This window comes from Acinonyx jubatus, chromosome X (assembly GCF_027475565.1).
Source record: "Acinonyx jubatus isolate Ajub_Pintada_27869175 chromosome X, VMU_Ajub_asm_v1.0, whole genome shotgun sequence".
Taxonomy (NCBI): domain Eukaryota; kingdom Metazoa; phylum Chordata; class Mammalia; order Carnivora; family Felidae; genus Acinonyx; species Acinonyx jubatus.
Genome location: NC_069389.1, coordinates 45,387,829 through 45,411,786, shown reverse-complemented (window position 1 = coordinate 45,411,786; position 23,958 = coordinate 45,387,829).

The window sequence follows — 23,958 nt, the reverse complement described above, 5'->3', positions numbered from 1 at the left end:
GTGTGTGTGTGTATTTAAAATCATTTTATCCTTTCACCTATCAATGGACACTTAGGACAATGTCTTGGTTTTTTGTGTTTTTTTAATGTTTACTTATTTATTTTGAGACAGAGAGCATGAGCAGGGGAGGGGCTTATGTTTACTTATTTATGTTGAGAGAGGGAGAGAGAATCCCAAGCAAGCTACATGCTGTCAGTGCAGAGCCCGATGCAGGGGCTTGATCTCACAGACTGAGATCATGACCTGAGTTGAAATCGAGAGTTGGATGCTTAACTTAATGAGCCACCAAGACACCCCCATGTCTTGGTTTTGACGTTTTATTTTCTTTGCTTAAATTTGTTCAGCCAGGATGGATGAATCTCAGTATCATTATAATGAGTGAATGAAACCAGACAAAAAAAGATATTATACTGTGTGCTCCTATTTTTTTAAACTTTTATTGTTTATTTTTTAGAGACAGAGAGAGACAAAGCACTAGTGGAGAGGGAGGGTAGAGAGAGGGAGAGACAGAATCTGAAGCAAGCTCCAGGCTCTGAGTTGTCAGCACAGAGTCTGACACGGGGCTCAAACCCACAAACTGTGAGATCATGACCTGAGCTGAAGTCGGACACTCAACAACTCAGCCACCCAGGCAGGTGCCCTCTGTGTGCTCCTATTTATACAATGTTCAAGAAGAGGTAAAACTAATCCACAGTGATAGAATTCAAAACATTGAAACTTTTGTGAGAAGATTTATGTGAAATGTCATGAAACAACCCTTTAGAGTAAATGAAATATTTTTTTAATTTTTTTTTCAATATATGAAATTTATTGTCAAATTGGTTTCCATACAACACCCAGTGCTCATCCCAAAAGGTGCCCTCCTCAATACCCATAATGAAATATTTTATACCATGATAGAGAAGTGGGTGACACAGGCTTATGGTTTTGTCAAAACTAATTGAACATTTTGCTTAAGATCTGAACATTTAGTTGTATGCAAATTATACATCAATGAAAAAGTTTTTCACGTCTACACTGTATATTAACTAACTTGAGAACAAAAAAGTTACTAGTGATTATAATACTCATAAAATATTGGAAGAAAGTATGAGTAACTATTTTTACAGTCTACAGTGGGGAAGGCCTTTCTTAGTGTGACAGAAAACATAGAAACTGAAAAGGAAAAGATAGATGAAGATTTTAGTTTATTTTGTTATATTGCTTTCTTTTTTATTGAATAAGTAAAATATTTACATGGTGAGGTAGGCTGAATAATGATCCCCCAAAGATATCCATGTTCTTATCACAGAACCCACAAATGTTACCTTATAGGGAACATGGGGCTTTGCAAATGTGATACATAGAAGATGCTGACCTTCTAAAAGTCTTTCAAAAAACTGTGGAGGGAACACTCCTGATGATCATGTGGGATTTATCCTTGGGATTCAAGGATGATTCAACATATGTAAATCAAAAAATGTGATATACCAAATTAATATAATAAAATATTAAAAGTATACAATCATCTCAGTAAATACAGAAAAAGCAGACAAAATATAATATCTTTTCATAAAAAATTCTCAAAAATTAGGTATAGAAGGAACATATCTCAATATGATAAAGGCCATATATGACAAACCTCAGATAACATCATACTTAAAAGTTGAAATTTATTCTTCCAAGATCAAAAAACAATATAAGGGTGCTTATTTTTACCATTCTTATTCAACATAGTATTGAAACTCCTAGCCAGAGCAAGTGGGCAAGAAAATCAAATAAAAGGTGTTCCAATCAGAAAGGAAGAAAAAAACTGTCTTATTTGCAGATGATATGACCCTTATATATAGGAAACTCTAAAGACTCCATAAAAATTGTTAGAACTAATAAGTGAATTCACTAATATTGCAGGATATTAAAATCAATAAAGAACATCAGTTGCACTTCTATACAGTTACAACAAACTATCTGAAAAAGAAAATAAAACAATCCAATTACAATGCTCTCAAAAACAATAAAATACTTAAGAATGAATTTAACCAAGAAGTGATGTTGTGAAAACTGGACAGCAACATACAAAACAATGAAACCAGACCACTTTCTTACACCATACACAAAAATAAATTCAAAATGGATTAAATACCTAAATGTGAGACAGGAAATCATAAAAATCCTAGAACAGAACATAAGCAGTAACCTCTTTGACATTGGCCATAGCAAATTCTTACCAGATATGTCTCCTGAGGTAAGGAAAACAAAAGCAAAAATAAACTATTGGGACTACATCAAAATAAGAACCTTCTGTACAGTGAAGGAAACAACAAAACTAAAGGGCAACGTATGGAGTGGGAGAAGATATTTGCACATGAAATATCTGATAAGGGGTTAGTCTCCAAAATATGTAAAGAACTGACACAACTCAACACCCAAAAATCAAATAATCCAATTAAAAAATGGGCAGAAGACATGAACAGACATTGCTGCAAAGAAGACATCCAGATGGCCAACGGACACATGTAGATGTTCATCATCACTTATCATCAGGGAAATGAAAATCAATACTACAATGAGATATCACCTCACATCTGTCAGAATGCTAAAATCAACAATACAAGAAACAACAGGTGTTGGTGAGGATGTAGAGAAAAAGGAACACTCATGTACTGTTGGTCGGAATGCAAACTGGTGCAGCTACTGTGGAAAAATGTATGGAGGTTCCTCAAAAAGTTAAAAATAGAGCTACCTTATGATTCAGAATTGCTCTACTAGATATTTACCCAAAGAATACAAGAACACTAATTCAAAGAGATGCATGTACCCCTATATTTCTATCAGCATTATTTACAATAGTCAAGATACAGAAGCAGCCCAAGTGTCCATCAACATTAATGAATGGATAAAGTAGATGTGATATATGCATGCATATATACATATATATGGAATATAATGGAATATTATATTAGAATATATAATGGAATATTATTCAGCCATGAACAAGAATGAAATCTTGCCATTTGCAATGACATGGATGGAGCTAGAGAGTATAATGCTGAGCAAAATAAGTCAGATAAAAACAAACACCATATTATTTCACTCATATGTGGAATTTAAGAAACAAAACAAACAAGCAAAAGGAAAAATAAGACAGAGAGAGACAAATCAAGAAACAGACTCTTAATTATAGAGAATAAACTGATGGTTACCAGATGGGAAGTGGGGGATGAGTTAAATAGGTAATGGGGATTAAAGAGTGCACTTGTCATGATGAACACAGGGTGATGTGTGTAAGTGTTGATTACTATATTGTATACCTGAATCTAATATAACACTATATGTTAACTAAATAAAATTAAAGAAAAACTTATTGCTCATTCTACCCAAAGCAATCTACAGGCACAAGGCAATCCCTATCAAATTTCAATGGCATTTTTCACAGAGAGAAAAAATAATCTAAAATTTGCATGAAACTACAAAAGATCCTGAATAGCTAAAGCAATCTTGAGAAAGGACAACAAAGTTGGAGGCATCACATTTCCTGGATTTCATATGGTATTGGGGCACCTAAGTGGCTTAGTCAATTAAGTGTCCAACTTCGGCTCAGGTCATGATCTCACAGTACATGGGTTTGAGCCCTGCGTCAGGCTCTATGCTGACAGCTCAGAACCTGGAGCCTGCTTCAGATTCTGTATCTCTCTGTCTTTCTGCCCCACCCCCACTTGTGCGTGCTCTCTCTCTCTCTCTCAAAAATTAATAAACATTAAAAATTCAAACTGTATTAAAAACTATAGTAATGAAAACCGAATGGTATTGGCATAAAGATAGACACATAGGACAATAGAACAAAATAGAGAGTCTAGAAATACCATAGATAAATGGTCAACTAATCTTTGAAAAGAGTTTCAAGAATACACAATCGGTGAAGCACAGTCTCTTCAGTAAATGGTGTTGGGAGGGCGCATGCGTGGCTAAGTCGGTTAAGCCTCTGACTCAGGTCATGATCTCATGGTTTGTGAGCTTGAGTCCCACATCAGGTGAGCTCGTGTCCCACTCTCTTTCTCTCTTTCTCTCTCTCTGTCTCTCTCCCTCCCTCTGCCCATCATGGATTCTCTCCCTCTCTCTCTGCTGCTTGCTCACTTGCGCCCTCTCTCTCTCTCTCTCAAAAAAAAAAAAATAGTGTTGGGAAAACTGGATATACACATGCAATGAATGAAACTAGACTCCTATGTTACACCACTCACAAAGGGTAACTTGAAATGAAGTAAATCTTAAAATATAAGACCTAAAGCCATAAAACACCTAAAAGAAAACATAGGGTAAAAACTCCTTGACATTGATCTTGGCAATGATATCTAGGATATGACACCAAAAGCACAGGCAATAAAAGTAGAAATAAACAAGTGAGACTACATCAAACTCAAAGGCTTCTTCATAGCAAAAGAAACAATAAAAAATCAGCCTAAAAATGGGAGAAAATATTTTCAAGACATATATAAGTGGTTAATATGCAAAATATATAAAGAACTCAAACATCTTAATAGCAAAAATAAATAAATAAGTAAATAAATAATCCAGTGTTTTAAATAGCCAAAGGTCTTGAATAGACATTAAAAAAAACGACATATAAATGGCCAGTAGGTATATGGAATGGTATTCAACATTGTTAATCATCAGGGAAATGCAAATCAAAACCACAATATCACCTCACATCTGTTTGAATGGCTATTACCAAAAAGACAAGAGCTAGGGGTGCCTGGTGGCTCAGTCATTTAAGCGTCCAACTTTGCCTCAGGTCATGATCTCACGGTTTGTTAATTCGAGCCCCGCATCAGACTCTCTGCTGACAGCTCAGAACCTGAAGCCAGCTTTGGATTCTGTGTCTCCCTCCATCTCTGTTCCTCACCCTCTCACACTCTGTCTCTGTCTCTGTCTCTCTCTCTCTCAAAAATAAATTAACATTTAAAAAAGTTTTTTAAAAGGACAAGAGCTAAATGTTGCCAAAGGTGTAGAGAAAAGGGAACTTTTGTATACTGTGGTTGGGAATGTAAGTTGGTACATTCATTATGGAAAATGGTGTGAAGGCCCCTCAACAAATTAAAAATTGACCTATCATATGATCTAGCAATCCCACTTCTGTGTATATATCTGAGGGAAATGAAATCAGCATCTCAAAGAGATATCTGTATCTACATGCTATTTACAATCGCAAAAACATGGAAATGACCTATGTCTGTTGACAGATGAATGGATAAACACCATGTGATATAAATAAGAAATAGTGTATTGGTCAGCCTTAAAAAAGATGGAAATTCTGCCATTCGTGGCAACGTTAATAAATCTGGAAGATATTATGCTAAGTGAAGTAAGCCAAAAACAGAATGACAAAGACTGCATGAACTCATATGTAGAATCTCAAAGGTCAAACTCATTGCCAAGTAGTATTGCATTATATATACTACTTGGCAATGGGAAAGAATGAAATCCTGCCATTTGCAGGAACGTGGATGGCACTGGAAGGTATTATGCTAAGTGAAATAAGTCAGTCAGAGAAAGACAGATATATGTTTTCACTCTATGTGGATCTTGAGAAACTTAACAGAAGACCATGGGGAAGGGAAGGGGAAAAATGGTTACAAACAAAGAGGGAGGGAGGCAAACCATAAGAGACTCTTAAATACAGAGAACAAACTGAGGGTTGATGGGGGGGTGAGGGAGAAGGGAAACTGGGTGATGGGCATTGAGGACAGCACTTGTTGGGATGAGCACTGGGTGTTGTATGGAAGCCAATTTGACAATAAATTATAAATACATACATACATAAAATAAAATAAAATAAAATAATAAAAATAAAAAGGTCAAACTCATAGAACCAGAGATTAGAACAATGGTTGCCAGGGGCTGGGTGCAGAGGAATCGGGAGATGCTGGTCAAAAAGTACAAACTTTCAGTTATAAGATGAAAAAGCTCTGGAGATCTAGTGTACAGGACAGCGAGTATAGTTAATAATACTGCATTGTATACTTGAAATTTGCTGAAAGAGTATATCTTAAGTATTCTCAACACACACACACACACACACACACACACACACAAAATGGTAACAACAAAAAACAAGATTAAAGATGTTTAGACAAAGGGATTATTATCAATTGTGTGAGCTCAATGTAATTGCAAAAGTCCTTCTAAGAGGGAGGAAACAGAAGACAGAAGTCAACATGAGGGCAGAATTGGGGCCAAAGAAGGAAATTATGGGAGTAGAGGTCAGAGAGGGGAGAGCATTCAAGATGCTGTCTTACTGGATTTGAATAAAGGGGAAGTGAATACAAGCCAAGGAATACAGGCAGCCTCTAGAAGCTGGAAAGGCAAGGAATGTATTCACCTCTAGAGCCTCCAGAAGGACCACAGCCTTTGATTCTAGTCTAATAAGACACATTTCAGACTTCTGACTTCCAGAACTGTAAGATAATAAATTTATATTGTTCGAAGCCCATTAGTCTCCAGTAATTTATTATAGAAGCAGCACAAAACCAATACATTATACTTAAATATAAATGTATAAAATTTATGTGAATTCAATATAAATATATGAAATAAATTTATATAAATATATAGAAAGATGTACAATGAGAAGTATTGCTCACACCCGTCACCATCTACTTGTTCCATCTTGAGCCTTATAAAAAATATTTTTATTACTTTCTTGTTCATTCATCCAGTGTTTCTTTATGCAAAGCAAATATAAGTTTTTGTTCCTATTCTCCCCTTTATTATACAAACAGTAGCATACCAGACTTTACTGGACCTCACTATTTCTAGCTAAAGATATAATGGTAGATAAATAACTATAGTTAATATAGTATATTTAGAAGTTGCTAAGAAAGCAGATCTTTAAAGTTCTCATCACAAAAAAAAATTGTAACTGTGTGGTAATGGATGTTAACTAGACTTATTGTACTGATTATTTCACAATACATACACACATCAAATTATTATGATGTACACCTGAAACTAATATAATGTATGTCAATTACATCTCAATTAAAAATAAAATTTAATTAAAAATAGATAAGTTTAACAGTATAAAAATTTAAACATCTGTTTAGTGAATGACACTGTTAGCAAAGTCAAAGAATGAACTTGAAAAAAATATTTGCTTGTGACCACAAAAATTGAAAAGCCTTTTGTCCATCAATAAGGAATTGTTCAAATTAATTATATTGTATCCATATAATGAAATACTATGCAGTCATTCAAACATATGTAAAATAGACAAGAAATTAGAATTGGGAGATGGTCAAGAAAAACTTTAGTCTAACATTAAAGCTTTAAAAATGTATGAAGAATGTGTGTCTGTATGGAACCAGAAACAACCCCGAATAGCCAAAGCAATCTTGAAAAAGAAAACCAAAGCAGGAGGCATCACAATCCCAGACTTCAAGCTATATTACAAAGCTGAAATCATCAAGACAGTATGGTACTGGAACAAAAACAGACATTCAGATCAATGGAACAGAACACAGAACCCAGAAATGGACCCACAAATGTATGGCCAACTAATCTTTGACAAAGCAGGAAAGAATATCCAATGGAGGGGCGCCTGGGTGGCTCAGTTGGTTGAGTGTCTGACTTCGGCTCAGGTCATGATCTCACGGTCTGTGAGTTTGAGCCCTGCATAGGGCTCTGTGCTGACAGCTCAGAGCCTGGAGCCTGCTTCAGATTCTGTGTCTCCCTCTCTCTCTCTCTGCCTCTCCCCCGCTCATGCTCTGTCTCTCTCTCTGTCAAAAATAAATAAACATTAAAAAATTTTTAAAAAATATCCAATGGAATAAAGACAGTCTCTTCAGCAAGTGGTGCTGGGGAAACTGGACAGCAACATGCAGAAGAATGAACATCGACCACTTTCTTACACCATCCCTAAAAATAAACTCAAAATGGATGAAAGACCTCAATGTAAGACAGGAAGCCATCAAAATCCTCGAGGAGAAAGCAGGCAAAAAACTCTCTGATCTTGGCCGTGGCAACTTCTTACTCAACATGTCTCCAGAGGCAAGAGAAACAAAAGCAAAAATGAACTACTGGGACCCCCTCAAAATAAAAAGCTTCTGCACAGCAAAGGAAATAATCAGCAAAACTAAAAGGCAGCTGACAGAATGGGAGAAGATATTTGCAAACGACATATCAGATAAAGGGTTAATATCCAAAATCTATAAAGAACTTCTGAAATGCAACACACAAAAAACCAAATAATCCTGTGAAGAAATGGGCAACAGTCATGAATAGACACTTCTCTAAAGAAGACATCCAGATGGCCAACCGACACATGAAAAAGTGCTCAACATCACCCATCATCAGCTAAATACAAATCAAAACCACAATGAGATACCACCTGACACCTGTCAGAATGGCTAACGTTAACAACTCAGGCAAGAACAGATTTTGGCAAGGATGTGGAGAAAGAGAATCTCTTTTAGGTTGCTGGTGGGAATCCAGGCTGGTGCAACCACTCTGGAAAACAGTATGGAGGTTCCTCAAAAAATAAAAATAGAACTACCCTACGACCCAGCAATTGCACTACTAGGTATTTATCCAAGGGATGCAGGAATGCTGTTTCAAAGGGACACCTGAACCTCAATGTTTATAGCAGAACTATCAACAATAGCCAAAGTATGGAAAGAGCCCAAATGTCCATAGACAGATGAATGGATAAAGAAGATGTGGTAGCTCCTTGGTGAGATGCCAGCGTCGCAGGAAGGGAACTTTTATCGCAGTCACTCGGCCAACTCTGGGTGCTGCTCTGACGGGGCAGGGCAGGGCACACCCTCAGCTCTTGGGAGATGTTGGAACTAGAAGAGGCTGCTTGGCCAACCCCAGAAGACTGTAGACACGCAGGAGCTGGGGCAGGCTTGAAGTTCAGGTTCACCTCCTCCAAGAGCCAATGCTTCCCCCCGTGAGAGGGGCCGTTTGCTCTGCTGGCCCAAGCCAGGCAGAGATGAGAGCAGGGAAGAGACCAGGGAATATGTGCCAAAAAAAAAAAAGTCAGGGTAGAACCTTCCTGAGAAAGGAAGGGCCTTGTCCACAGTGACACAGCTGCTTACTGAAGATGGAGGGGAATATGGCAGCACAGGAGGACGCTGGGCTCACCTCGTCTGGCTGATCACTTAGATTCCACCCACATATGCCTAAATAACCCCAAAACCACTAGAAGACTAGCAGAACGGACTCTCCAGAGCCAAGAGTAGACAAGAGGCCCATGGAAGGGGTAGAAACAGCGGAAAGGAAGTACGTGCTACACGGACTGGTGGGAGGGAGCCAGGGCGGTGGAGGGGGAGCCTGCTAGGCAAGGCAGAGCCCCTTGCAAAAGCAGAGGGGCCAGAATGAATGAATTCTGACAGCCAGCGGGACGTAACATCTGCAATGTTAAAAGCCAACAGCTCTGCTCTCAGAGAGTGGGGAGGGTGAGAGGACACTGGGAGGAAGAGTTGCTGAGCCCTGGAAGACAGAGCTCAGCTCAGGGGGGAACAAAGGTGCTGGCAAGCGCCATCTCCCTCCCCCACCCCCCAGCTGATTTTCCAAAAAGAACTAGTTCCTGTCACTGAACTTGCTTGCATTGAGCAAACACCCAACGTTGTGCTTCTGTGGATCCATCTCTCTCACGGGTCTACCTCCCTCCCAGTGCTGCAGAGCCCCTCCTGCAGGGGACCACCAAGGGCAAAGCAAGCTAAGCCTGCCCCTCCCACCCCTGTGCACCTTGCAGATCCACCCTTGCAGATACGCCCTTGGCCAGAGCCCCTGCAAGCAGCACCACAAGCCTGGCAGTGTGCAAGCCGCCCAGACAGGGGCCACACCACTCCACAGTGAGTTCTGCCCTTGGGAGAGAGGAAGATAAGGTACACACCAGTCTGACTGTGGCTCCAGCAGTGGGCTGCGGGCAGAAATCAGGTCTGGCTGCGGCCCCGCCCACCAACACAAGTTACTCCAGACAGGACAGGGGAAGTGTCCTGCAGTTTGTAGCCACCCCAAGGACTACACAAAATGATGAAATGGAAGAATTCTCCTCAAAAGAAATTCCAGGAAGTAGCAACAGCTAATGAATTGATCAAAAAATATTTAAGCAATATAACAGAACAAGAATTTAGAATAATAATCATAAAATTAATCGCTGGGCTTGAAAAAAATTGTAGGGGATGGCACAGAATCTATTTCTACAGAGATCAAGGGACTAAGAAATAGTCATGAGGAGCTAAAAAATGCTATAAATGAGGTGCAAAATAAAATAGAGGTGGCCATAGCACGGATTGAAGAGGCAGAGGAGAGAATAGGTGAATTAGAAGATAAAATTATGGAAAAAGAAGCTGAGAAAAAAAAGAGATTACAAAATCCAGGAGTATGAGGGGAGAATTAGAGAATTAAGTGGTGCAATGAAACGGAACAATATCCATATCATAGGAATTCCTGAAGAGGAAGAGAGAGAGAAAGGGGCTGAAGGTGTACTTGAACAAATCATAGCTGAGAACTTCCCTGATCTGGGGAAGGAAACAGGGATTGAAATCCAAGAGGCACGGAGAACACCCTTCAGCCGTAACTTGAATCGGTCTTCTGCATGATATATCATAGTGAAACTGGCAAAATACAAGGAAAAAGAGAAGATTGTGAAAGCAGCTAGGGCTAAACACGCTCTAACATATAAAGGGAGACTGATAAGACTAGTGTCAGATCTATCTACTGAAAATTGGCAGGACAGAAAGGAATGGCAGGAAATCTTCAATGTGACAAACAGAAAAAATATGCAGCTGATAATCCTTTATCCAGCAAGTCTGTCATTCAGAATAGAAGGAGAGAAAAAGGTCTTCCCAAAGAAACAAAAACTGAAGGAATTCATCACCACTAAACCAGTCCTACAAGAGATCCTCAGGGGGACTCTGTGAGCAAAGTGTTTCAAGGACCACAAAGTGCCAGACACATCACAACAACCATTAAAACTACAGACATCACAATGACTCTAAACCCATATCTTTCAATAATAACACTGAATGTAAATGGACTAAATGCTCCAACCAAAAGACATAGGGTATCAGAATAGATAAAAAACAAGACCCATCGATTTGCTGTCTACAAAGGCTCATTTTAGACCTGAGGACACCTTCAGATTAAAAGGGAGGGGATGGAGAACTATCTATCATGCTACTGGAAGTCAAAAGAAAGCTGGAGTAGCCATACTTATATCAGACAAACTAGGCGTTAAATTAAAGGCTGTAAGAAGAGATGAAGAAGGGCATATATAATAATTGCAGCGTCTATGCATCAGGAAGAGCTAACAATTTTAAATGTCTATGCACCGAATGCAGAAGCCCCAAAATATATAAAACAATTACTCACAAACATAAGCAACCTTATTGATAAAAATGTGATCATTGCAGGGGACATTAATACCCCACTTACAACAATGGATAGATCATCTAGACACACGGTCAAAAAAGAAACAAAGGCCCTGAATGATACATTGGATCAGATGGACTTGACAGATATATTGAGAACTCTGTATTCCAAAGCAACAGAATATATTTTCTTCTCGAGTGCACATGGAACATTCTCCAAGATAGGTCACATACTGGGTCACAAAACACCCCTTCATAAGTATACAAGAATTGAAATCATACCATGCATGCTTTCAGACCACAATGCTATGAAACTTGAAATCAACCACAGGAAAAAGTCTCAAAAACCTCCAAAAGCATGGAGGTTAAAGAACACCCTATTAAAGAATGATTGGGTCAACCAGGCAATTAGAGAAGAAATTAAAAAATATATGGAAACAAATGAAACTGAAAAGACAACAATCCAAACGCTTTGGGATGCAGCGAAGGCAGTCCTGAGAGGAAAATACATTGCAATCCAGGCCTATCTCAAGACACAAGAAATATCCCAAATACAAAATCTAACAGCACACCTAAAGGAAATAGAAGCAGAACAGCAAAGGCAGCCTAAACCCAGCAGAAGAAGAGAAATAATAAAGATCAGAGCAGAAATAAACAGTATAGAATCTAAAAAAGCTGTAGAGCAGATCAATGAAACCAAGAGTTGGTTTTTTGAAAAAATAAACAAAATTGATAAACCTCTAGCCAGGCTTCTCAAAAAGAAAAGGGAGATGGCCCAAATAGATAAAATCATGAATGAAAATAGAATTATTACAACCAATCCCTCAGAAATACAAGAAATTCTCAGGGAATACTATCAAAAATTATATGCCAACAAACTGGACAACCTGGAAGAAATGGACAAATTCCTAAACACCCACACACTTCCAAAACTCAAACAGGAGTAAAGAGAAAACTTGAACTGGCCTATAACCAGGGAAGGAATTGAATCAGTTATCAAAAATGTCCCAACATAGAAGAGTCCAGGACCAGATGGCTTCCCAGGGGAGTTCTACCAGACATTTAAAGCAGAGATAATACCTATCCTTCTCAAGATGTTCCAAATAATAGAAAGGGAAGGAAAACTTCCAGACTCATTCTATGAAGCCAGTATTATTTTGATTCCTAAACCAGACAGAGACCCAGTAAAAAAAGAGAACTACAGGCCAATATCCCTGATGAATATGGATGCACAAATTCTTAATAAGATACTAGCAAATCGAATTCAACAGCTTTTAAAAAGAATTAATCACCATGATCAAGTGGGATTCATTCCTGGGATGCAGGGCTGGTTCAACATTCACAAATCAATCAACGTGATACATCACATTAATAAAAGAAAAGATAAGAACCATATGGTCCTGTCAATCGATGCAGAGAAAAGCATTTGACCAAATTCAGCAACCGTTCTTTTTTTTTTAATATATGAAATTTATTGTCAAATTGGTTTCCATACAACACCCAGTGCTCATCCCAAAAGATGCCCTCCTCAATACCCATCACCCACCCTCCTCCCCCTCCCACCCCCCATCAATCCTCAGTTTGTTCTCAGTTTTTAAGAGTCTCTTATGCTTTGGCTCTCTCCCACTCTAACCCCTTTTTTTTTTTTTCCTTCCCCTCCTCTATGGGTTTATGTTAAGCTTCTCAGAATCCACATGACAGTGAAAACATATGGTATCTGTCTTTGTCTGTATGGCTCATTTCACTTAGCATCACACTCTCCAGGTCCATCCACGTTGATACAAAGGGCCATATTTCATTCTTTCTCACTGCCATGTAGTACTCCATTGTGTATATAAACCACAATTTCTTTGTCCATTCATCAGTTGATGGACATTTAGGCTCTTTCCATAATTTGGCTATTGTTGAGAGTGCTGCTATAAACATTGGGACACAAGTGCCCCTATGCATCAGTACTCCCGTATCCCTTGGGTAAATTCCTAGCAGTGCTATTGCTGGGTCATAGGGTAGGTCTATTTTTAATTTTCTGAGGAACCTCCACACTGCTTTCCAGAGTGGCTGCACCAATTTTCATTCCCACCAACAGTGCAAGAGGGTTCCCGTTTCTCCACATCCTCGCCAGCATCGATAGTCTCCTGATTTGTTCACTTTGGCCACTCTGACTGGCGTGAGGTGATATCTGAGTGTGGTTTTGATTTGTATTTCCCTGATAAGGAGCGACGTTGAGCATCTTTTCATGTGCCTGTTGGCCATCTGGATGTCTTCTTTAGAGAAGTGTCTATTCATGCTTTCTGCCCATTTCTTCACTGGGTTATTTGTTTCTCGGGTGTGGAGTTTGGTGAGCTCTTTATAGATTTTGGATCCTAGCCCTTTGTCCGATATGTCATTTGCAAATATCTTTTCCCATTCTGTTGGTTGCCTTTTAGTTTTGTTGGTTGTTTCCTTTACTGTGCAGAAACTTTTTATCTTCATGAGGTCCCAGTAATTCATTTGTGCTTTTAATTCCCTTGCCTTTGGGGATGTGTCAAGTGAGAGATTGCTACGGCTGAGGTCTGAGAGGTCTTTTCCTGCTTTCTCCTCTAGGGTTTTGATGGTTTCCTGTCTCACATTCAGGTCCTTTATCCATGTTGAGTTTATTTTTGTGAATGGTGTGAGAAAGTGGTCTAGTTTCAACCTTCTGCATGTTGTTGTCCAGTTCTCCCAGCACCATTTGTTAAAGAGACTGTCTTTTTTCCATTGTATGTTCTTTCCTGCTTTGTCAAAGATTAGTTGGCCAGCAACCTTTCTTAATAAAAGCCCTCGAGAAAGTCAGGATAGAAGGAACATACTTAAAGATCATAAAAGCCATTTATGAAAAGCGCACAGCTAACATCATCCTCAATGGGGAAAAACTGAGAGCTTTCTCCCTGAGATCAGGAACATGACAGGTATGTCCACTCTCACCTCTGTTGTTTAACATAGTGTTGGAAGTTCTAGCATCAGCAATCAGACAACAAAAGTAAATCAAAGGCATCCAAATTGGCAAAGATGAAGTCAAGCTTTCACTTCTTGCAGATGACATGATATTATACATGGAAAATCCGATAGACTCCACCAAAAGTCTGCTAGAACTGATACATGAATTCAGCAAAGTTGCAGGATACAAAATCAATGTACAGAAATCAGTTGCATTCTTAATCACTAATAACGAAGCAACAGAAAGACAAATAAAGAAACTGATCCCATTCACAATTGCACCAAGAAGCATAAAATACCTAGGAATAAATCTAACGAAAGATGTACAAGCTCTGTATACTGAAAGCTATAGAAAGCTGATGAAGGAAATTGAAGAAGATATAAAGAAATGGAAAGACATTCCCTGCTCATGGATTGGAAGAATAAATATTGTCAAAATGTCAATACTACCCAAAGCTATCTACACATTCAATGCAATCCCAATCAAAATTGTACCAGCATTCTTCTTGAAACTAGAACAAGCAATCCTAAAATTCATATGGAACCACAAAAGGCTCTGAATAGCCAAAGTAATTTTGAAGAAGAAGACCAAAGCAGAAGGCATCACAATCCCAAACTTCAGCCTCTACTACAAAGCTGTAATCATCATGACAGCATGGTATTGGCACAAAAACAGACACATAGACCAATGGAATAGAATAGAAACCCCAGAACTAGACTCACAAAAGTATGGCCAACTAATCTTTGACAAAGCAGGAAAGAACATCAAACGGAAACAAGACAGTCTCTTTAACAAATGGTGCTGGGAGAACTGGACAGCAACATGCAGAAGGTTGAAACTAGACCACTTTCTCACAAAACATTCACAAAAACAAACTCAACATGGATAAAGGAACTGAATGTGAGACAGGAAACCATCAAAACCCTAGAGAAGAAAGCAGGAAAAGACCTCTCTGACCTCAGCCGTAGCAATTTCTTACTTGACACATCCCCAAAGGCAAGGGAATGAAAAGCACAAATGAACTATTGGGACCTCATGAAGATAAAAAGCTTCTGCACAGCAAAGGAAACAACCAACAAAACTAAAAGGCAACCAACGGAATGGGAAAAGATATTTTCAAATGACATATCAGACAAAGGGCTAGTATCCAAAATCTATAAAGAGCCCACCAAACTCCACACCAAAAAAAAAAAAAAAAAATCCAGTGAAGAAATGGGCAGAAAACATGAATAGACACTTCTCCAAAGAAGACATCCAGATGGCCAACAGGCACATGAAAAGATGCTCAACGTCGCTCCTCGTCACGGAAATACAAATCAAAACCACACTCAGATATCACCTCACGCCAGTCAGAGTGGCCAAAGTGAACAAATCAGGAGACTCTAGATGCTGGCGAGGATGTGGAGAAACGGGAACCCTCTTGCACTGTTGGTGGGAATGCAAACTGGTGCAGCCGCTCTGGAAAACAATGTGGAGTTTCCTCAGAAAATTAAAAATAGACCTACCCTATGACCCAGCAATAGCACTGCTAGCAATTTACCCAAGGGATACAGGAGTACTGATGCTTTGGGGCACTTGTACGCCAATGTTTATAGCAGCACTCTCAACAATAGCCAAATTATGGAAAGAGCCTAAATGTCCATCAACTGATGAATGGATAAAGAAATTGTGGTTTATATACACAATGGAGTACTACATGGCAATGAGAAAGAATGAAATATGGCCTTTTGTAGCAACGTGGATGGACCTGGAGAGTGTGATGCTAAGTGAAATAAGCCATACAGAGAAAGACAGATACCATATGTTTTCACTCTTACGTGGATCCTGAGAAACTTATCAGAAACCCATGGGGGAGGAGAAGGAAAAAAAAAAGAGGTTAGAGTGGGAGAGAGCCATAGCATAAGAGATTCTTAAAAACTGAGAGCAAACTGAGGGTTGATGGGGGTGGGAGGGCGGGGAGGGTGAGTGATAGGTATTGAAGAGGGCATCTTTTGGGATGAGATCTGGGTGTTGAATGGAAACCAATTTGACAATAAATTTTATATATTAAAATAAATAAATAAATAAAAATGTTAAAAAATTAAAAAAATAAAAATAAAGAGACTACTATAGCCTTCAACAATAAAGAACAAAACAGCAAACTCTAGGGAAGGAGAAGAATCTAATTTCCAGAGTTATGACAACATAATAATCAAATGCCCAATTTTCAACAGCAAAAGAATCACAAGGAATAAAAACAACATAAAAACATAGTTCAATCAAATGGGCAAAATAAACGGACAGAAATAATCCCCAGTGGGATTGTATGCAGAAATAGAACAATCCACCCAAACTTCACATAAATCTTAAGAAGACTCAAATAGCCCTAAAATATCTTGAATAAGAAGAACAAAGTTGGAGGACTCACACTTCCTGATTTCAAAACTTACCATGTAATCAAAACAGTATGGTATTGGCATAAAGACAGACCTATAGACCAGTGGAATAAAATAGAGAGCCCAGAAATAAACCTTCACATTTGTAGCCAAATAATTTTTGACAGTGTGACTAAGACCATACAGTGAGGAAAGGACAGTCTTTTTAACAGATAGTGCTGGGAAACTGTACATCCACATGCAAAAGAATGAAGTTGACCTCATATCTTACACAATACAAAAAAATTAACTCAAAATAGTTCAAAGCCCCAAATATAAGAGCTAAAACTACAAAAACTCTTAGAAGAAAACATAATGGGAAAGCTTTAGGACCTTGTATTTGGCAAGGATTTCTTGAATTTGATACCAAAAACACAAGCAGCAAAAAAAGAATGTAAATAAATAGGACTTCATTAAAATTAAAAACATTTGTGTGTCAAAGGACACCATCAAGAACGTGGAAAAACAACCCATGGTGTATATAAACCACAATTTCTTTATCCATTCATCAGTTGATGGACATTTATGCTCTTTCCATAATTTGGCTATTGTTGAAAGTGCTGCTATAAACATTGGGACACAAGTGCCCCTACGCATCAGCACTCCTGTATCCCTTGGATAAATTCCTAGCAGTGCTATTGCTGGGTCATAGGGTAGATCTATTTTTAATTTTTTGAGGAACGTCCGCACTGTTTTCCAGAGTGGCTACACCAGTTTGCATTCCCACCAACAGTGCAAGAGGGTTCCCGTTTCTCCACATCCTCTCCAGCATCTATAGTCTCCTGATTTGTTATACTACTTAGTAATGAGAAAGAATGAAATATGGCCTTTTGTAGCAACATGGATGGAACTGGAGAGTGTTATGCTAAGTGAAATAAGTCATATAGAGAAAGACAGATACCATATGTTTTCACTCTTATGTGGATCGTGAGAAACTTAACACAAGACCATGGGGGAGGGGAAGGAAAAAAGACGTTAGGGAGGGAGGCAAACCATAAGAGACTCTTAAAAACTGAGAATAAACTGAGGGTTGATGGGGGGTTGGAGGGAGGGGAAAGTGGGTGATTAGCATTGAGGATGGCACCTGTTGGGATGAGCACTGGGTGTTGTATGGAAACTAATTTGACAATAAATTTCATATTAAAAAAAACAATCCATGGGAGAACAGGAGAAAATATTTGCAAATCCTATATCTGCTCAAGGATTGTTATGGGCTAAATTGTGTCCCCCCAAAATTCATATGTTGAAGTCCTAACCCCTAGTACTCCAGAACATGACGTATTGGGGATAAGGTCTTCAAATGCCATTTTTTGCGTGGTGGGAACATTTCAAATCTACTTTCTTACCAACTTCCAAGTAGATAATAGAGTAATGCTAACTATGCTTATCTTACTATGCATTAGATCCACAGAATTTATTCATCTATAAACTTGAAGTTTGTTTCCTTTAACCAACATCTCCCCATTCCCTCCTCTTCACCCAGACCCTGGCAATTAGCATTCTACTTTCTTTTTCCATGAATTCAGATTTTTCAGATTCCACATAAAACTGAGATCACACACTATTGTCTTTCTCTAACTTATTTCACCTAGCACAATGCCCTCAAGGTCCACCCATGTTGTCATAAATGACAAGACTTTTATTTTATAGCTGAATAATATTCCATTATATATACACATTATAAATGTATATTTATACATATCACATGTAATATATAATAATATATATAATACATCACATTTTCTTTATCATTTTATCTTAATGAACACAAGTTAATTCCATGTCTTGGCTATTGTGAACAATGATGCAATGAACATGGGGGTGCAGATATCTCTGAGACAGTGATTTCATTTCCTTCAGATAAATACCCAGAAGTGGGATTGCTGCATCATGTGCTAGTCCAATATTAATTTTTTGAGGAAACTCCATTGTGTTTTCCATAGTGGCTGTATCAATTTACATTTCCAGAAACAGCACACAAATGTTCCCTGTTTTCCACATCCTCAGCAACTTATTAATTCTTGTCTTTTTGATAATAGCCCTTCTAACAGGTATGAAGTGATATCTCATTACGGTTTTGATTTGCACTGATGATTAGTAACATAGAACACCCTTTCATATACTTGTTGGCCATTTGTATGTCTTCTTCCGAAAAAGGCCAATTCAGATACTCTGTCCATTTTTAAAATCAGATTGTATGAATTCCATAAATATTTTGGATATTAACATAACATCAGATAGATGGTTTGAAAATGTTTTCTCTCATTTGTTAGATTGACTTTTCATTTTGTTGATGCTTTCCTTTGCCGTACATTTTTTTAGTTTTATATAGTCCCACTTAGTAATTTTTACTTTTGTTGCACATGCCATTGGTGACATTTCCAAAAGTAATTGCTAAGAACAATGTAAAGGGGCTTTCTCCCAATGCTTTCTTCCAAGAGCTTTATGGTTTCATTTAAATCTTTAATCCATTTCTAGTTAATATTTGAGTGGTGTAAGATAAAGGTCCAATATTCTTTGAATGTGAACACCCAGTTTTCACAAGATCATTTATTAAAGAAATTATTCTTTCCCTATTGTGCATTCTTGTCATTCTTGTTAAAGATCAGTCTGTTGGGGCACCTGGGTGGCTCAGTTAGTGGAGCATCCAACTCTTGATTTCAGCTCAGTTCATGATCTCATGGTTGTGAGATTGAACCCCACTTTGGGCTCCATGCTGGACATGGAGCCTGCTTCAGATTTTGTGTCCCCCTCTCCCTCTGCCCCTTACCCACTCATTCTCTCTCTCTCTAATAATAATAATAATAATAATACCTACTATTTTAAAAAAGGTTCTCTCTTCCCCCTTCCTCTGCCCCTCCTCTTCTTGTGCATTCTCTCTCTCTCCCTCTCTCTCTCACACACATACACACACACACACACACACACACACACACAAGATTAGTCTGTGGTTTATTTCTGGGCTGTTTTTTTCTATTGGTCTGTGTATCTATCTTTAAACAGTACTATACTGTTTTGATTACTATAGACTTGCACTTTGTATATATAGTTTTTTTTGGGGGGGAGGGCACAAGTGAGTGAAGGGCATAGAGAGAGAGAATCCAAGGAGGGTCAGAGGGAGAGAGAGAGAGAGAGAGAGGGAAGCAGGGCTCACTCAAAGCAGGGCTCATGCTCACCTGATGCAGGGCTCGAGCTCACCCAATGTGGGACTTGAACTCATGAACCATGAGATCATGACCTGAGCTGAAGTCAGATGCTTAACAACTGAGCCAACCAAGTGCTCTGTGTATATAGTTTGAAATTAGGAAATGTGATGCCTCAAGATTTGTTCTTCTTTCTCAAGATTGATTGGCTATTTGAGGCCTTGAGTGGTTCCATACGAATTTTAGAATTATTTTTTCTATTTCTGTGAAAAGTGTCATTGGAATTTGATAGCTCTTGCATGGAATATGTAGATTGCTTTGGGTAGTACAGACATTTTGACAATTTTAATTCTTCTTATCTGTGAATATAAAATATCTTTCGATTTATTTACATCTTCTTCAACTTTTTCGTTAATATCTTGTGATGTTTGGTGTGGGTCTTTCACTTCTTTGGTTAAATTTATTCCTAAGTATTTTATTGTTTTTGATGCTATTGTAAATGGAATTTTTAAAAATTTATTTTTCAGATATTTCATTGCTACTATATAGAAATATAAGAGATTATATGTTAATTTTATATCCTGCAACTTTACTGAATAAATTTATTAATTCTGACAGTTTTTTGGTGGAATCTTTAGGGTTTTCTACATATAAGATCATGTCATATGCAAGCAGAGACAATTTTCCTTCTTTTTTGATTTGAATGCCTTTTATTTCTAATTGCCCAATTTCTCTGGCTAAGATTTCTAGTACTATGCGAATAGGAATAATGAGACTGGGCACCCTTGTCTTGTTCCTGATCTTAGAGGAAAAGATTCAGTCTTTCAACATTGATGTAAGCCATGTGTTTCTCATATATGGTCTTTATTATGATGTAGAATGTTTCTTTCATACCCAGTTCATAGTTTCATCATGAAAGAATGTTTTATTCTGCCAAATGCTTTTACTTAATCTATCGACTTGATCATATGATTTTTATCTTTCATTCTGTTAAGTGGTGTGTCACACTGATTGATTTGTGTATCTTGAACCATCCTTATATTTCAAGGATAAATCCCACTTGATCATGATGTATGATCATTTTAAGTTGGTGTTGAATTCAGTTTGCTGGTATTTTGTTGAGGATTTCTGCATCTACTTTCAGCAAGGATATTGGCCTGTAGTTTTCTTTTCTCGTAGTGTCCTTATCTGGCTTTGGTATCAGTAATGCTGGCATAATAAACTGAGTTTGGGAGTCTTCCCTCATCTTAAATTTTATAGAAAAGCTTGAGAAGAATTGGTGCTAATTCTTCTTTACATTTTTGGTAGATTTCACCAGTGAAACCATCTGGTCCTGGGCTTTTCTGCATTGGGAGGTCTTTAATTAATTCAAACGTTTTTACTCATTACTAGCCTGTTACGATTTTCTACTTCTTCATTATTCACTATTGGTAAGTGCTATGTTTCTACGAATTTCTCCATTTTTTTCTAGGTTATCCAATTTGTCAGCATATAATTGTTCATAGTAGTAGCTTATGATCCTATGTATTTCTGTAATATTACCTGTAATGTCTCTCATTTCTGATTTTATTTGAGTCTTCTTTCTTTATTTTAGTCTAGCTCAAGGTTTGCCTTCTTTTCTTTCGAAAAACCAGCTCTTAGTTTCATTGATTTTTTTCTATTGTTTTTCTATTCTTTATTTCATTTATTTCTTCACTGATCTTTGTTATTTCCTTCTAGTAACTTTAAGATTTATTTTTCCTACTCAGGAAAGAGTATACAATGGAAAAAATACAGTCTCTTTAACGAATGGTGCTGGGAGAACTGGACACCAACATGAAGAAGAATGGAACTAGACCACTTTCTTTTTTTTTTTTTCAATATATGAAGTTTATTGTCAAATTGGTTTCCATACAACACCCAGTGCTCATCCCAAAAGATGCCCTCCTCAATACCCATCACCCACCCTCCCCTCCCCCCCATACCCCATCAACCCTCAGTTTGTTCTCAGTTTTTGAGGGTCTCTTATGCTTTGGCTCTCTTCCACTCTAAACTCTTTTTTTTCCTTCCCCTCCCCCATGGGTTTCTGTTAAGTTTCTCAGGATCCACATAAGAGTGAAAACATATGGTATCTGTCTTTCTCTGTATGGCTCATTTCACTTAGCATCACACTCTCCAGGTCCATCCACGTTGATACAAAGGGCCATATTTCATTCTTTCTCATGGCCACGTAGTACTCCATTGTGTATATAAACCACAATTTCTTTATCCATTCATCAGTTGATGGACATTTAGACTCTTTCCATAATTTGGCTATTGTTGAGAGTGCTGCTATAAACATTGGGACACAAGTGCCCCTATGCATCAGCACTCCTGTATCCCTTGGGTAAATTCCTAGCAGTGCTATTGCTGGGTCATAGGGTAGGTCTATTTTTAATTTTTTGAGGAACCTCCACACTGTTTTCCAGAGTGGCTGCACCAATTTGCATTCCCACCAACAGTGCAAGAATGTTTCCGTTTCTCCACATCCTTGCCAGCATCTATAGTCTCCTGATTTGTTCATTTTGGCCACTCTGACTGGCGTGAGGTGATATCTGAGTGTGGTTTTGATCTGTATTTCCGTGACGAGGAGCGACGTTGAGCATCTTTTCATGTGCCTGTTGGCCATCTGGATGTCTCTTTAGAGAAGTGTCTATTCATGTTTTCTGCCCATTTCTTCACTGGATTTTTTTCTTTTTTTTTGGTGTGGAGTTTGGTGAGCTCTTTATAGATTTTGGATACTAGCCCTTTGTCTGATATGTCATTTGCAAATATCTTTTCCCATTCCGTTGGTTGCCTTTTAGTTTTGTTGGTTGTTTCCTTTGCTGTGCAGAAGCTTTTTATCTTCATAAGGTCTCAGTAGTTCATTTTGCTTTTCATTCCCTTGCCTTTGGGGATGTGTCAAGGAAGAAATTGCTATGGCTGAGGTCAGAGAGATATTTCCTTATTTCTCCTCTAGGGTTTTGATGGTTTCCTGTCTCACATTCAGGTCCTTTATCCATGTTGAGTTTATTTTTGTGAATGGTGTGAGAAAGTGGTCTAGTTTCAATCTTCTGCATGTTGCTGTCCAGTTCTCCCAGCACCATTTGTTAAAGAGACTGGTTTTTTTTCCATTGGATGTTCTTTCCTGCTTTGTCAAAGATTAGCTGGCCATACGTTTGTGGGTCTAGTTCTGGGGTTTCTATTCTATTCCATTGGTCTATGTGTCTGTTTTTGTGCCAATACCATGCTGTCTTGATGATTACAGCTTTGTGGTAGAGGCTAAAGTCTGGGATTGTGATGTCTCCTGCTTTGGTCTTCTTCAAAATTACTTTGGCTATTCAGAGCCTTTTGTGGTTCCATATGAATTTTAGGATTGCTTGTTCTAGTTTCAAGAAGAATGCTGGTACAATTTTGATTGGGATTGCATTGAATGTGTAGATAGCTTTGGGTAGTATTGACATTTTGACAATATTTATTCTTCCAATCCATGAGCAGGGAATGTTTTTCCATTTCTTTATATCTTCTTCAATTTCCTTCATAAGCTTTCTATAGTTTTCAGCATACAGATCTTGTACATCTTTGGTTAGATTTATTCCTAGGTATTTTATGCTTCTTGGTGCAATTGTGAATGGGATCAGTTTCTTTATTTGTCTTTATGTTGCTTCATTATTAGTGATTAAGAATGCAACTTATTTCTGTACATTGATTTTGTATCCTGCAACTGTGCTGAATTCATGTATCAGTTCTAGCAGACTTCTGGTGGAGTCTATCGGGTTTTCCATGTATAATATCATGTCATTTGCAAAAAGTGAAAGCTTAACTTCATCTTTGCCAATTTGGATGCCTTTGATTTACTTTTGTTGTCTGATTGCTGATGCTAGCACTTCCAACACTATGTTAAACAATAGTGGTGAGAGTGGACATCCCTGTCGTGTTCCTGATCTTAGGGAAAAAGCTCTCAGTTTTTCCCCATTGAGGATGATGTTAGCTGTGGGCTTTTCATAAATGGATTTTATGATCTTTAAGTATATTCCTTCTATCCCGACTTTCTCCAGGGTTTTCATTAAGAAACGGTGCTGAATTTTGTCAAAGGC